The sequence below is a fragment of the Eptesicus fuscus genome, chromosome 19, assembly GCF_027574615.1.
Source record: "Eptesicus fuscus isolate TK198812 chromosome 19, DD_ASM_mEF_20220401, whole genome shotgun sequence".
NCBI lineage: Eukaryota > Metazoa > Chordata > Mammalia > Chiroptera > Vespertilionidae > Eptesicus > Eptesicus fuscus.
This window is the reverse complement of record NC_072491.1, coordinates 53,189,656-53,204,847: the sequence shown is the minus strand read 5'-3', so window position 1 is coordinate 53,204,847 and position 15,192 is coordinate 53,189,656. Positions and strand designations below refer to the sequence as shown.

The following is a 15,192-nucleotide window of genomic DNA, read 5'->3' as shown; positions in this document are numbered from 1 at the left end:
GCCTTGACCTCCGATCTGGCCATCAAGGAAGCCAGTGCGGTTCGCCGAGTAACCCACTGAGGCCGATACAAAAACGATGCTGAGCTGTGTCCGCAGCTGCTTCTGCTGCGGCCCTGAACTTAGAGGCTCCATTGGAGGCTCGGTGGGGACGAGGAGGGGACAGCAGCAAACAGCTGACTAAGGGGCGGAAGAAACACGGTCCAGATGAGCACCCTGCTGCCCTGCACCGGCACACGCGGCTTAAGGCAGGGATGTGGCCAGAGAAATGCGTCCTGAGGCCATTTGGTCATTGCGCCAACATCAGAGGCTCCGGCACGCACCTAGACGTCCCGCCCCTGGCTCCCGGGGTGGGCACTGCGCCTGGGCGGCAAGCTGGGCGACACGTTACTGTACACACACGTGGGTAACGGCTCTACCACGGACGGCTGTGACGCCAGCGCGTCTGTAGGATTTCCCTACTCCATGGCCGGGAGTGTGTGGTCCAACTTGACTCAAAGTCCTTATGAGGCCTGTGACCATGTTCAAATGACGGTAACAATATCTACATGTGATGGTCCCACTCAACGTCCAGTCCCGGCCCTTACACACAGCCCTGTTGTGAGTCCCTGCCCTGGTCCTGTGTGGAACGTCTGTCTAGAGCCGTGGTTCCCAGCCTTTTCTTGGCCACGTCCCACCTACGTGTCTCTAAAATCCTGATCCCCCCCCATGACATAGAATTCTTGTTATTCAAAAAGTGACTCCTATTCACGTGGAGGAAGCCTTAAAGACCGTTAACTTGGTCTAAACAAGCTTCCAAAGAACATGGCATCCACGAAAGAGAAAAACAAAAGAATGAAAAGACAGTTGAAGTACTGAGGAAGAAATCACTAAGAAATTGTTTAAAAATAATAATATGAAGTGATGTGAAAAAATAGCAAATAAAGTTTCAAAACATAATAGAGAACAGAAATGCATAAATATGTCACAATATATATTTATATAGTGTATATGAGGCCCCTAGAACCATAAAAAATGCAAAAAATTCACTGTTAATAACTCATTCTCAAATTACCCCCCTTAAACATCAAATTGCCCCCCTGTGGGGCGTGTGCCCACGTTGGGAACCACTGGTCTAAGGGACTGGGCTCGGCTGCCCGGTGGAGCTTTGTCCCTGCCCTGAGTGCTCATCGCGGTGGTGGTCTGCGGAGGAAAATGCTATTTTCTCCAGCACCACGGAGTGGGCAGGGGAGGCACCCACCGCGGAGTCCTGGGGAGCCGGGCAGGCTGCCGCCCTGAGCAGAAGAGAAGGGATTTTTCTCTTTCTGTCACACCTGACATTGCCATGAACAGGTAAGACCTGCTGAACGCTGCTCTGGGCACAGATCAGCTCCTCGCAGGCTCGGGGCAGGGGCACCGTGTCATTCCCATTTCACAGACGGGCGCTGAGCGAGGCCAGCTCACCAGGGCATCAGGAGGTGTTCATGTATGTCACTCACACAGATGGCGGATTCATTATTTTTCATTGAGTTCACTGGGTGCCACTGGTTAATAAGATTATAGGTTTCAGGTGTACAATTCTACAACACACCATCCGTACACTGTATTGTGAGTTCACCGCCCCAAGCCACGTCTCCTTCCATCACCGTTTATCCCCCTTCACCTTCTTCTGTCTCCCCTCCCCTCAGGGAGCGGACATAAAACATCACATCAAAGGCAAGAAAACAGCGCTCAGAGTCCCACTTCCACACGAACGGCCACGCGGACCGCGCTGCCTCTCGGGGGTTGAGAAGGGAGCCCCTGGTGCGCTGCTCTTACAAAGTCTGACCGAGTGTTTTCCTTCCTATGGACGGGTAATGCTGTGGAGAACTGGGGCCCAGCTGTCAGATGTGACTCCAGGCCTGGGAATCCTACATTTGTAGTAATTTCCGATGCGCTTCATCACGGGAAGGGCGAGGGCTGATTTCCACCCCGAGTGCGGGTTTATTTCCCTCCCTCGAGCACGGAAACCCTCCCACTGGCCTTTCTGCCTGCAAGCTCAGCAGAGCAGGGAGCAGCTGTCCCCTTCCGTCCCCTCCGGGCGACATCAGCGGGCAGGCATCAGCGGTCAGGGCGGTGGCACAGGCTGGGGAATGTCACACCCCCTGCTGGTGCTAATCTCTCTTCTCCTAAAGCAGAGACATTGGGTCTCGGGTGTCACCCAGGGGCCAGCACTGAGGATGGAGCAAACACGGAAAGAATGTCTGTGTTGAATGTGTGTTCGAGGAGATGCCTGGATTTTAACTGGGGAGTCATGTCTGTCTTCCTAATAGAAAATTTTATTTTAAGTTTGGCTCCGTGGGGTGCAGAGGGGAGTGGACTAATGGGGCCACAGAATCCTGACCTCACACGTTCCCTCAGGTCCCAGAACCCTGTGCACCAGGAGGTCTCCTTGGAGCAGGGGCTGGGCCTCCCCACCCACTCTCCTGCCTTCAGTCACTGCCTCACCGCTGAACGTGTCATCTCTCTAAGACTCGGGCTGGTGGTGCTCCTGGCCCCAGTGCAGAGTCCAACCCTCAGAGGAGCTGCCTGCAGGGCCCAGCCGCTGTGCTGGGCCCAGACACCCCAGGCCCCTGAGCTGTGTCCAGACTCCCCAGTGACCGGTGCTGGGTCCAGACACCTCAGCCTTCTCTGCACAGCCCTGCTCCTCCTCTCTCTCCTCACGCATGCTTCCTTCTCTCAGGGATCCTGCTTTTGTTCCCTCGCCCTGGAAACCAGCGCCTCCTCTTGTGGTCCAGGTTGATTGTCACCGCTGGAAGCTGCTCATCTCAGCCATGCCGCTCCAGCACCGCCATCTGGAGTGCAGGTACCTGTGGCTGCCTCTCCAGCTGGGCGAGTCTGCGTTCTGTTTTCACGCCCAGAACAAGGGCAGTGGCAGGCACGTAGTAGGTACTTGTTTAATGTTACTAAACAGACTCATCCTATCTAATAAAGAGGGAATATGCTAATTGACCATCACGCGGTGCCCATAGCCACAAGATGGAGGCACCCAGTCCCCTCAGCCCTGCCTCAGTCCCCCAGCCCTTTTAGCCCTGCCGGGGGGGATGGCAGGTGCGCGGTGCAGCCGGACCTGCCCTCAGCCCCCAGCCACCCAGGGCCAGCCTGAGGCGCAGGCAAGCCTCAGATGGTGGTTGCCCAGCCGCCCAGGGCTGGCCAAGGCTCAGGTAACCAGGGCCGGCCGAGGCTTGCGCTGCCAGCAGTGGCAGCAGCAGAGGTGTGATGGGGGCGTCACCTTCCCCTGGTCGCCGGGTCGCCTCCTGCCCATGAGGGCTCCTGGACTGTGAGAGGGGGCAGACTGGGCTGAGGGACTCCCTATCCAGTGCATGAATTTTTATGCACTGGGCCTCTAGTCTATTTATAAGTAGGTTATAGCCACTGGTAAGTTAATAAAAAGCAAACAATGGCTGTTCACCATGTTTATTATTTTGTCCTCGGCCATCCTTTCCAGGGTCCTCCCTCTGAGCAGGCACCGTGGCGGGTGCTGGTGACCGAGGCGAACGGACATTGTTCCTGAGCTGAAGGGCCACAGGCTTGTGAGGGGGATGGACCTAGAAGGGTGAATTAGGGCCACTCATTTATTCTGTGATAGAGAAATGCTCTTAAATTTGGATGGTTTCATCATGAAATTTGAGTGGATGGGGCATGTTAAGAGTATAAGTGCAAAAATATATAAATGACACCTAACGTGTGGTCTGTGCTTCTCAGAAAAGGTGTGTTGAAGAGTAATTCCTCTTCCCTTCACCAGCAAGGACAGCGCCATGTGCCCGTCCACGTGCTGGGTTCTGAGGGCCCCTGGGCTCCCACAGGCAGCCCTGGATGGGGCCAGAGCAGGGGCCGGGGAGTGGCCCCGAGAGAAGGGCTGCGTCCAGGGCCGGGCCTTCGGCTGCCACTTTCCCGAAGAGCGTCACAGGCGTGCTGAAAGTGAGGCTGCCACCCGCGTGTGGGAGCCCATAAAACTGTCCGGCAAGACAGGAAAGCCAAGTGGGCTTAACAGTTAGGCTGTGACTTGCACCAAGGCTTCTGTGGCCCAGGCCCTGGGACTGGGATCCGCGAGCTGCATGGCCTGGGTGCAGGGAGACGCATGCTCAGGGGGTGTCGCGTGGCGGTGTATATATTCCTTTTTGGTAAAAATCCTTGAATTGCTCACAGGTCTAGTCGGTAGAATAATGGTCCTTTCAAGGCACATATCCTACTCCCCGGAGCTGTGGCTCAGTTACCCCACATGGCAACAGGGACTTACAAACGTGGGTGAAGGTACCGACTTGGAGGTGGGCAGCCCAGTCATCAGTGGGGCCAGTCTGGTCACGGCACCTGGAAAGTGGAGGGCCGCTCCTGTGTGGCAGGGGAAGATGTGTTCACAGAAGCTGGGCAGAGCGATGCTAACTAATTAAATTAACTTCCCCCCAGCTTTATTGGGGTATGATTGACATTGGGAAATGATTGCCATAATTGAGATGTCTGTTGCCCCACTTGGCTGCCTTTCTGTGTGTGGTGAGAACATTGCTACTGTCAGCAAATGTCAAGGGAGTAATACAGTATTATTAATGATATTAATGACTATTAATAGAGCTGTGTTTTAGAGCCCCAGAACTTAACTCATCTCTAACTGGAAGCATGTACTCTTTGACCAGCACCTCCCCCATTTCCCGCCCTGTCACCCCTGGTGACCCCTGTTCAACTCTGCTTCTGTGAGTTCAACTTTGTAGATTTCATATAAAAGTGAGATCATGTGTCATTTGTCTTCCTGCATCTGCCTATTTCAGTTAGCATAACATCCTTCGGATTCACTTGTGTTGTCACAAACAGCAGAATTTCTTTTTATTTGTGGTTGAATATATCACATTATTATATACCAGAGGCCCAGTGCAGGAAGAATCCTGCAATAGGGTTTCCTGCTGCACTCTACCCCGCCCCGCCTGCTCTCCTCCCTTCTCCCCCGCCTCGCCTTCTCCACCAGCCCACCTGCTTTTCTCCCTTCTCCGCCAGCCCACCTGCTTTTCTCCCTTCTCCACCAGCCCGCCTGCTCTCCTTCCTTCTCCCCCCGCCCTGCCTCCGCTCCTCCCTTCTCCTCCCCCTGGCTTGCTTGCTTCTCCGCAGCTTTGCTCCCTTCTGCAGCTCTTGGCTTCTTTCTATGCTGTCTTGATATGCAAATTAGACACCATCTTGGTTGGGGTAATTTGCATACTCAGCCTGATTGGTTGGTGGGCGTGGCTTGGCTGATGGGCATGGCTTGGGCGTAGCGAAGGTTGTGGTCAATTTGCATATTTGTCTATTATTAGGTAGGACTAGAGGCCCAGTGCATGAAATTCGTGCATGGGGGGTCCCTCAGCCTGGACCCCTGCGGGATCAGACCTAAACCGACAGTCAGACATCCCTTTCGCAATCCGGGACTGCTGGCTCCTAACCACTCGCCTGCCTGCCAACCTGGTCGCTCCCAAACTGCCCCCCTGCAAGCCTGGTCACCCCTCATTTGCCCCCCACCTGGCCTGGTCACCCCCTAACTTCCTCCCTGCTGGCCTGGTCCCCCCTTAACTGTCCGGAAGAAAGTCGGACATCCAGAAGATGTCCGGTCACCAGTCTAATTAGTGTATTACCCTTTTATTAGTATAGATAATCTGTATTGGGGTGGGCAAAAATAGTTTTACAATGGTGAGTTTATTCTTGTATTATTATTTATTAACTACTGGCCTGGTGCACAAAATTCATGCGGTGGGGGCAGGGAGGGGGGTTTGTCCCTCAGCCGGGCTTGCACAATCTCCAATCTGGGACTCCTCAGGGGATGTCAGACATCCCTCTCATAATCCAGGACCGCTGGATCCTAACAGCTCACCTGCCTGCCGGCCTGCTTACCTCCAACTCCCCCCCCTTCTGGCCTGATTGCTCCCAACTGTCCTCTGCCAGCCTGGTCACCCTCCAACTGCCTCCCTGCTGGCCTGGTCACCCCCTAGCTGTCTGGAAGATGTCTGGTCACCTGGTCTAATTAGCATATTATCCTTTTATTAGTATAGATGATCTGTATTGGGGTGGGCAAAAGTAGTTTTACAGTGGTGAGTTTATTCTTGTATTATTATTTATTAATTACTGTATTATTTTCCATATGAACAACTGTAAACCTACTTTTGCCCTCCTATGTATGGATCATATACACACACATACCATATGTACGCATTTTCTTTATTTACGTATCCATTGCTGAACATTTAGGTTGTTCCATATCCTGGGGATTATGAATAATTTCTGCAATGAATATGGGAGTACAGATATCTCTTTGAGATCCTAATTTCATTACCATGAATATATACCCAGAAGTGGGATCGCTGGGTCAAATGGCAGTTCCATTTTTAGTTTTTTGAGGAACCTCCATACTGTTCTCCACAGTGGCTGCCCCAGTCTGCATCCCACCAGCAGTGCACGAGGGCTCTGTTTGCTCCGCATCCTCGCCAGCACTTGTCACTTCTTGTCTTTTTGATGATGGCCTTTCTAACCGGGGTGAAGTGATATCGCATGGTGCCTTTATTTGCATTTCCCGGATGACTAGTGATGTTGATCCATTTGCATGTCTGTTGCTTTAAGGATGGTGGGAAGGGTGTTCCCAAGGAGACCAGATGCCTTTGTGAGCTGCAGAAGTGAAGTAAACAGACTCACTCCTGGAGCTGCCCAAAGAGGAACCCAGCCCGTTAATAAGTTGGTTTTAGCTCAAGGAGAGCCACGTGGAATTTCTGACCTAGGAAATCGTAAGATAATACATCTGTGTTGTTTTAAGCCACGAAGAGTTGGTGATTTGTTACAGCAGCGACAGAAGCCTTGTACAGGAATTATGAAAATGATCATAGGTATCTGACAAGGCGAGTTGAGTCTGACACGTAGAAGGATGCGGTGGGCAGCGCCCACTCAGCTCTGCGGCTTGAGGAGGGATTTGTGGTTCTGCTGGATGAGGAGGCGATGGGGCCTCAGCCCCTGCCGGGAAGCCTGGGGGAACCATGCGGTATCTCATGGGCCGATCTGCTCTGAGTTTCTAGTCCACCACTGAGAACTAACCCTTGCTGATCACTTTACAACACTTTCCACGCGATCTTCACCCGTGTCCTGGTTTGTACAGTTCCTACTTTACATAGGAGGAACTCCAGGCAAGAAGTTAACAGAAACTACAGGTAAGATGTTGAGTGGCCCAACCGTCAGGTGGGGGAGGAAGCTCAAAGCCAGCACATACCAGGCAGGTTCTCGCATCCTCCAGCAGAACTTTGGACCATAAGACAGGCCATTCTCCTTCCTGACTTATTCCGGATCCTCGAGTATTGAAGCATAAGAAAGAGTTCCTCCCTCAGTGAGGTCTTGCTTCTCACACAGGGAGCAGAAACGAATCTATAGCATTTCCCAGACCTGGTTTTAACCTATTTAACATTTTTAAAAACTGGAGTTACCTCAGCCTCAGGTTAGCTGGCTTTTGTTTAACTTCATTGAGAGTGGTTTTTATCCTTCCCGCCGCACGGAGCCCAGCACTGGTGGAAACCAGGAGTATCAGCTGTTGTTTTATTCAAATCATACAAGCTACGCTGCTATGTACAGAAATGTGCACTCTTGTAAAATGTGGTTGAATTCGAGCACATGCAGGTCAGGCATTTTTCCATACTCCCAGGAAACTGAGTGTATGAGCTGAGTGTATCAAAAGTATTATGTTTCAAATTTACTTATGTCTTCTTCTAAACTTAGTAATGCAGATGCAGAGGCGAGGATTTTCATAAATAAATTTTAAAATAAACAGCTTTATTGAGATATAATTCCCATACCATACAATTTAATGCCTTTTGATATATTGCATTATTGATTTTTAAAAATTGTGATAAAATATATGTAACAAAATTTGCTGTTTTGAACCATTTTTATGTACAAGATTCAGTGGCCTTCATTACATTTCCAATGTTGTGCAACCATAACCACTATTTCCAGAACATTTTCATCAGCCCAATTGGAGCTCTGCACCATGAAGCAATAACCCTCCTCCCGGCCCCGGTAACCTCTCCTCTACTTTCTGTTTTTATGAAATTATCTACTTTAGAGACTTCATGTAAGTAGAGTCATACAGTGTTTATCCTCTTGTGTCTGCTTCATTTACTTACCGTGTTTTTAAGGCTTATTCATGTTGCAACATGTATCAGAACTTCATTCCTTTTCATGGTTAAACACCATTGCATTGCATTTATATACCCCCTGTGCTTACCCCCTCACTGTGGATGGACACGTGGGTTGTTTCCACCTTCTGCTGTTATGAATGATGCTGCTGTGGACATGAGTCTTCCAGCATCTGCTCAAGTCCTTGCTTTCCATTCTGTTGGGTATACATGTACTAGGGGTGAGCTGCTGGGCCATATGGCAGCTTTATATTCGGCATAACTGTTTTCCACAGTGTCTGCACCTTTTTACACCCACACCAGCAATGCACAAGGGTTCCAATTTCTCCACATCCTCCCAACGCCCTCCTGGCAGGTGTGTGATGTGATATCTCATTGTGGTTTTGTGCCAATGAGCTTTTAAACTTCGAGCAGTGGCTGAAATTTTTGACTACCATGAATGGGAACCATTCAAGTTGTCTTTCCATGATATTAAGCTTGGATTCCTTCTCTCCTTCAATTTCCCTCAGTTTGTGCACCTTCAATCATTTTTAGTGTTTACTACGGCTCCCCCAGTCACCCCCATGTCTCCAGTGTTCCGGCTCTGGCCTTTCTTAGGAAGATCTGGGGGCTCTGGAAGGCGCAGGAACTGAGAATGAGCTGTAGAGGGAGGAACTTTGTGCGGTAGGGAAAACGTGTGTGGTGATGAAAGAAAGAGAAAGGAGCGGATGTAGGGAGGGAGGTGTTTTATGAAGGATTGTAACAATTATGCAGGAGAGAGAACGCCTGGGAATTCAAGGAGAGGAGGGGAGTGAGCAGCCACAGCCGGTGCCCTCTGTGGCCATGGCTCAAAGCTGTCGTGTCTGTGGCTCAGGCTTCATTGTGGAAGGAGAGGTGGCCCTGGGTCCGGTCAACCCCATGTGAGGCAGGAGGATGGACCCCTAGGACAGGGAGGGAGCTCCTGACACCCTGTTGAAGCTGGAAACCCATTTCTCCACGCCGCCGTCAGCAGGCACAGGCGGTCGGACACGCAGCGCCCATCACCCATGGATCCTGTGGGTGCGAAGCCCAGTCTGCGAGGCTTAGGAAAGAACACCCTCCGTCTCGTTGCCTGAGGAGGCTCTCTTCTCAAAATACGCGGGCCCGTACCCGGGCAATCGCTTCTGAGCAACGGCGACGTCCCTCCTCACTGGCCCCGTGACCCCAGCTCTGCCTTTCAGATGAACTTACACACCAGAGGCTCGAAGATGTGCATCAAACTTACACCAAGGAAAGGAGCCAGGGCAGCGTGCAGTTACTGATGCTCTTGGTTTCAAGATGGTCAGCTCAAGCTGCCTGTCCTAAATACTGACAACGCAAACGCCCAACCGTCAGGGGCTGTCAATAAATCAGAGCCGGCCCTCTCACTGAGCACTAGTCTGTCATGACGGTGATCTTATGGACATATATTAACTGACAGGGAGAATATTCAAAAATTATTAACAAATGAAATAGGAACGAAGTCTCATTTTGTGGTTTATCTATTTCTCCTCTCCTCTCTCTTTCTCTCTCTTCCCCACTACCCACAGGTTTAAATATCTGGAAGATTACATACCAAAATCTTAATAATAGTCTTTGAGTACTAGGATTGTGGAGAACTTTTACTCATTCATTGGGATGATTTGGATTTCATAAGTTTTATGCCATGAACCAGTTTACGGCCCCATATCCCCCGGCCACGCATCCTGGACAATCCCAGGAGAGACACCTTCACCTCTGCTCCCAAGGGGCTGCTTCAGCGCCTCTGACACACGTGCCGCCTGCTCCCTGCATGCTCAGAAGCTAGCGACGTTCTGGGCACCCTTTTTAGAAAGAGCTCTGGATTCTTCCTGGTGAAGACCAGCGAGGTGCACTCCGCAGGGCACAAGTGCCCGGGGGGAGATGGTCTGGCGATGACGAATCGCCCGGTTTGGTCCCCGAAAAGGAGAGCGTTGCCAGTTTCCGCTGTCAGATGCTTTGTGTTCTGCATCTTTTTTTTTTTTTTTTTTAGCTCAGGATTAGAGGGCCAGGCTCCCACGCCAGAGCGTTCAGCGAGGCCCACCCGCCGAATTCAGGGCTCAGCCTGATCACCACCAGCGTGGGAGACCTTGGCTGGACGCGAGCGCAGCTCTCGGGGCAGAATCGTTCTCCTGCTTGACATACGTGTTCAGGAAGGAAGCGAACAGTGCTATGGCGACTTCAACGCTCTGCAAAGGCGTGGCTCAGCGTTCATTTCAGCCAAGTATCATCTTTCAGGTGCTTGCTTAAAAACATGTCCAAATCATCGTTTCCCACGCTTTGCATGGCTGGCTGTCATAGTCTGGAGGCGGCTTGAGTCGCCCACCTCACTGCATTCGGGCTGTGGGTAAGGAGCAGTGGTAAGGACTGAGCCCACGAGTCCTTAGTTTACCTGTGTATTCATTTTTAAGCTCTAAACAAAACGCTGAAACTGAGGTTAAAGTGTTTACCGCAGAGTGGAATGTGGGGAGCGTTTACATTGCTTTTTGAGGTCACCTCTGCAATGTCCCTGGAGCGGGCGGCTGAGCAGGTCTCGGTCTTGGGCCTGTTGTCCCAAAGTCACCGCTCACCGGGTCCGAAGGAGACGCACCAGGCCACCGGGGCAGAAGGGCGTAAAAAGGGAGACTGCAGACGAGAGGTCGGTCCCTCCCTCCATCAGGCTAAGAGTGTTTGAGGAAGCGCACCCCCACCCCCACCCAGGAAACTGGAAAATGATTGAAGGACTTCGGGAGCACTTGGGGGCTTCCTTAGCGAGGTTTGTCCGATGGGCTCTGAGTTTTCCATACCCAAGTTCCCACCTAAACTTCCATCAACTTTCTCTTTCTCTCCCAGAAATATCTCTTCTCAAAGACAAAGAACGTGTCTACTCACTGGATGGAATGAGCATGTGCTGAAGGGGGCTCTGCACCTCCATCTTGAATATGGAGTTTTTTGGGCTCGCCTTCAGGAGTCGCCGTCCGGAAAACTGGTCCCAGGTGCCCCTGAGCAAAGGAGGCGCTGCCGCCGCGTGAGTCTGTCTGCTGACCCGTGCCCTCCCCGATGTGCCAACTCCAGCCCGGCCTTCGCGCGGGTCGTGTTCCGGAAGTGGACCCGTTCCCTCCGTGGGGTTCAGCAGAGGGAAGCTTGTGGACGTTCATAGGAAAGACAGTGCGTTTTCTGTGTAAGACTGCTACTCTCCCACGAGAATTCTGGCGGGCATTTTCTGTTCATTTCCAAAAATCTGTTTTCTTTATCCCTCCCCCCGAAAACAACTAACCTTCACTCAGAATGGCAACAAAACAAACTTGCCTATGGACAAAGGAGCTGACCGCGTCACTGAGTACATAGTGAGGGGCCCTGCGGTGGGCCCTGAGATGATAAGGTTCCCGACCTCTGGGAGGCGGCACCCCGCAGTCATTATGAGTGCGCGCCGGGGAGGGCTCTGTGGGGACCTCTGTGGGGACCTCTGTGGCTTCGCTTCTCTTTCTTGAACGGCTCCTCTAAGAGCTGCTGCTGCCGGAGCCTCCAGGGCCGGGGTCTGCCCTGTGCGGCAGGGAGTCCTTAGAGGAGGAGGAGAGCAGGTATGCGCAGGACGGGGCGTGCTCCCAGCTCAGGGTGCACTGATCTTGGGGTTCTCTATTCCTCTCACCCCTCCTTCCTTCAGCTCCGGCAGCCCTCCTCCATCGTTCTGTGGGTAAACGACCAGAGTAAGGACTTCGTGCAGGGCCATGGCGTTCCGGGGAGGATGTCCACCCTCCTGACCAAGTCGACTCCTGCGCAGTGTTCTTGCCTCCGGGGAAGCGGCCGGTCCTTCCCTCCACGCACGGCTCCTCTGGTGACATTTCCTCCACTTCTCACTGTTTTTCTAACTACACGGTCCGGCTCAGCCTGCCAGGCTGGACACAGAATTATGCAACACCCCGGGTTTATAAACATCAACCCCTCCCCTCCTGGCCCTGTTAACAAGGATCTTTTATGAAATCTGCGCCTGTCAATCTTATTGTCCTGTTAGATTATAAAATCTTTGCGGGTAGAGAAGGTCTCATGCCAAGTTTATGAACGAAATGGCACAGAAGCCAGTGAGAGTGCCCCAGCCACACACCAGGGCGCCAGGAGGCTGGTTTGCTCTGGGAAGGAGCGTGGAGCCGCTGTCCGAGCCCCAAACATGACCTGCCAGAAGCAACTCACTTCCTTCGTCACCAGGAAGCCACTCCTCAGTCTCCTGCGCGTCCGTGACCGCGCAGTAAACACAGCAGCACCCACAAAACGCTTCAACTCCACGGCCAGTCAGGGGCCTGCAGTGTTTCTAAGGGCTGATGTCTAAGCTCATTGCTTTCAGTCACACTGAGCAATAAAATTACTTTTTTTTTTTTTTTACGTACTGCCTACTAAGCGTCTACTGTTGTTTAGATTCAAAATGCTTTTTTCCTTTGACATTTTTATGACAATTAAAAAAAAAAAAGTATGGTTTCTGGAGGAACCTAAGCACATGTGATCGGACTTCACTTAGGCATTTATTTAGCCAAAAAACGTGCAGCTACAGCTCTAAGTCTTTATTAACTCACTTATTATCTCACTGCTTTACTCCTTATCACAAGCTAATAACAACACTCTTGTTATTTGTGTTTATAGATGAGGAAACCACGCGGCTGGAGGTGAAGGCACCTGCTCCGGTGAAGAGAGAGAATCAGAGCGGGGGTTCCTCCCTGGGTGATTAGGCGCAAGAATTCCTGGTCTCAGCCAGTGCCGCCGTGTTTCAGCCCTGTGTGAATTCAACCAGCTCCTTAGCTCCGACCTCGTGTTAGGAACTGTCTGGGCACCGGGTTCCAGAGACAGAGTCTCAGTCAGGTGGTGAAGAAAGGTTTGTGGGCGTTAATTATAACAGCATTGTCTGACCAAGAAGACACACACAGTGGCTGTGGACTCAGAGTGGAGACGCAGCTCAGAAGGCCGCTCTCACCGTGGGCGGGGCCGGGGAAGGCAGGCGGGAGCACGACCCACGTGCGAACATGGGAGAATCAGTCAGTGTCACAAGCTGCCTTTTTAGCCACAAAACTGGAGGATGTGCAAATCTGTGAATTTTTCATTACTAACAATTGGCAGAAAATAAAAAACAACTGAATTTTTTTCAATATTAGTGGGCATGTGTGTGTGTTCTGTTGAAGTGCTGGCGATGTTTGAGTAGTAAACATAATTCATAAATAAAATTCACCTATCTTGAAAACAAATTTTCTGACCTTAATTTTATCAAAATAACTAATAATTTTATCATCAAAACAGTCACATACTAGTATACTATTAGCAATAATAAACTGTCTAAGTATATACTCATGTTCAAAGTATATAGCTTTTGAACATATAATCATCAAATTGTAAATTAAAACAACTGCACAAAATTGAAATTATTTTTATAATTTTTCAAAAATTTATTTTTCATAAAATGTGTTTGTTATATGTTAAAAATAAAATAAGACATTAATTAAACATTTTAATCAGCTAAAGCTGAAATTTCTAAATAATTTTTTGAAAATTTAAATCAATTTATTAAATATTCTTACAAAAATAAAATGATTCCCAATTCTTCTAGAAATCAATGTCCACGTAGTTGCTAACTGAATAGATGAGCCACACACGTTACATCTATTTACATACAAATCTGAGTCACGGGAACTGTTTAAAGTTGCAAAACGTTCCTTAGCTCCCTGTACAGCTCTCGTGGATTCTCGCTGGTTCGTGAGCAGCTGTGGAACCGGAATCTTGAGCTCAGGGACAAGACGCTGGCCCTGGCCGCGGGACTGCGCTGCTCCCTGCGCCCGATGCCCCACACTCAGGGCGGGGGTGAGGGGGGGGCCCTGGGAGGCGGCACAGGGGTGCCCAGCACGTTATGGTTGTTGAGTAAATGTTTGCCCACAGCATTGTAATGACCCGTCCATGCCTTTGCCACCCTCCCCGCCTCTCCATGTATCTGCCCGTCTGTCTTGTTCCTTCCGTCGCGCTCCTCGCCCGGAAGGTTAATCTGTTTACTTGCTGAATGCCTGTAGCCATCTCTAAAATGACACCTCCATGATGATAGACTTGGATTATTATTATTTTTTTAAATTTATTTTATTGATTTTTCACAGAGAGGAAGGGAGAGGGATAGAGAGCTAGAAACATCGATGAGAGAGAAACATCGACCAGCTGCCTCCTGCACACCCCCTACCAGGGATGTGCCCGCAACCAATGTACATGCCCTTGACCGGAATCGAACCTGGGACCTTTCAGTCCGCAGGCCGATGCTCTATCCACTGAGCCAAACCGGTTTCGGCAACTTGGATTATTTTTTAAAATAAAAATTTACTTGATTTATAATACGCCTGGGAAACAGTGGTGCCCAATAAATACTTGTGAAGAGAATGGTCAGTTGTTATTTTTTTGTGTTTAGGTGTTTTTTTATTGTTGAAAGTCTTACAGATGTCCCCTTTGTTAGTTTTTTCTTCCCACTGACCCCCTCCACCCCACACCCACCCCTCCTGGGCCTTCACCGCCCGGTGGTCTGTGTCCATGGGAGATGCACGTACGCAGAGAACCTCTCCCCACCCACTCCCCCACCCGCCTTCCCTCTGAACTTCCTGAGTCCATTCCATGCTTCTGTCTCTGGATCTATTTTGTTCATCAGTTTATTTCGTTCATTAGATTCCACATCTGAGTGAGATCACGTGACACCTGTCTTTTTTGATGAGTCATTTTAATCCGATGACTGTACTTTTGGGCACAATGCTCCCAGGCCTGCCACGGCCCAATGCACAGCCGAGCTCGGACGCGTGCGCTGGTGCTGGGGCGCTGGTGTTGAGACTTGCTGGCGGTGGACTCAGGCTTGTCTTTGGGACTCGGGACAAGCTCCCCGCTCAGTTCTAGTTCTGGGCGGAATGCGGTGGCTCCTGCATCTGCCGTCACTGTGGGCGGAGCCGGGACCTGGGCTTGGCAAGTCGGACCTCCACCTGCAGTCTGGCCGCCTGTTGGACATGAATTCTAAAATGCCACCACTCGATGGCTTTTATCGTTACCTGTAATT

General features: G+C 50.8%; 1 long non-coding RNA gene across 1 annotated transcript; it reads left to right on the top strand.

The window, feature by feature from the left end:
* Positions 1-10,337: 10,337 nt before the first annotated feature.
* LOC129147225 (uncharacterized) lies at positions 10,338-12,510 on the top strand. The gene is made up of 3 exons (XR_008554571.1): positions 10,338-10,506; positions 10,992-11,319; positions 11,803-12,510. It is a non-coding gene; the product is annotated as an uncharacterized LOC129147225 (long non-coding RNA).
* Positions 12,511-15,192: the final 2,682 nt, after the last annotated feature.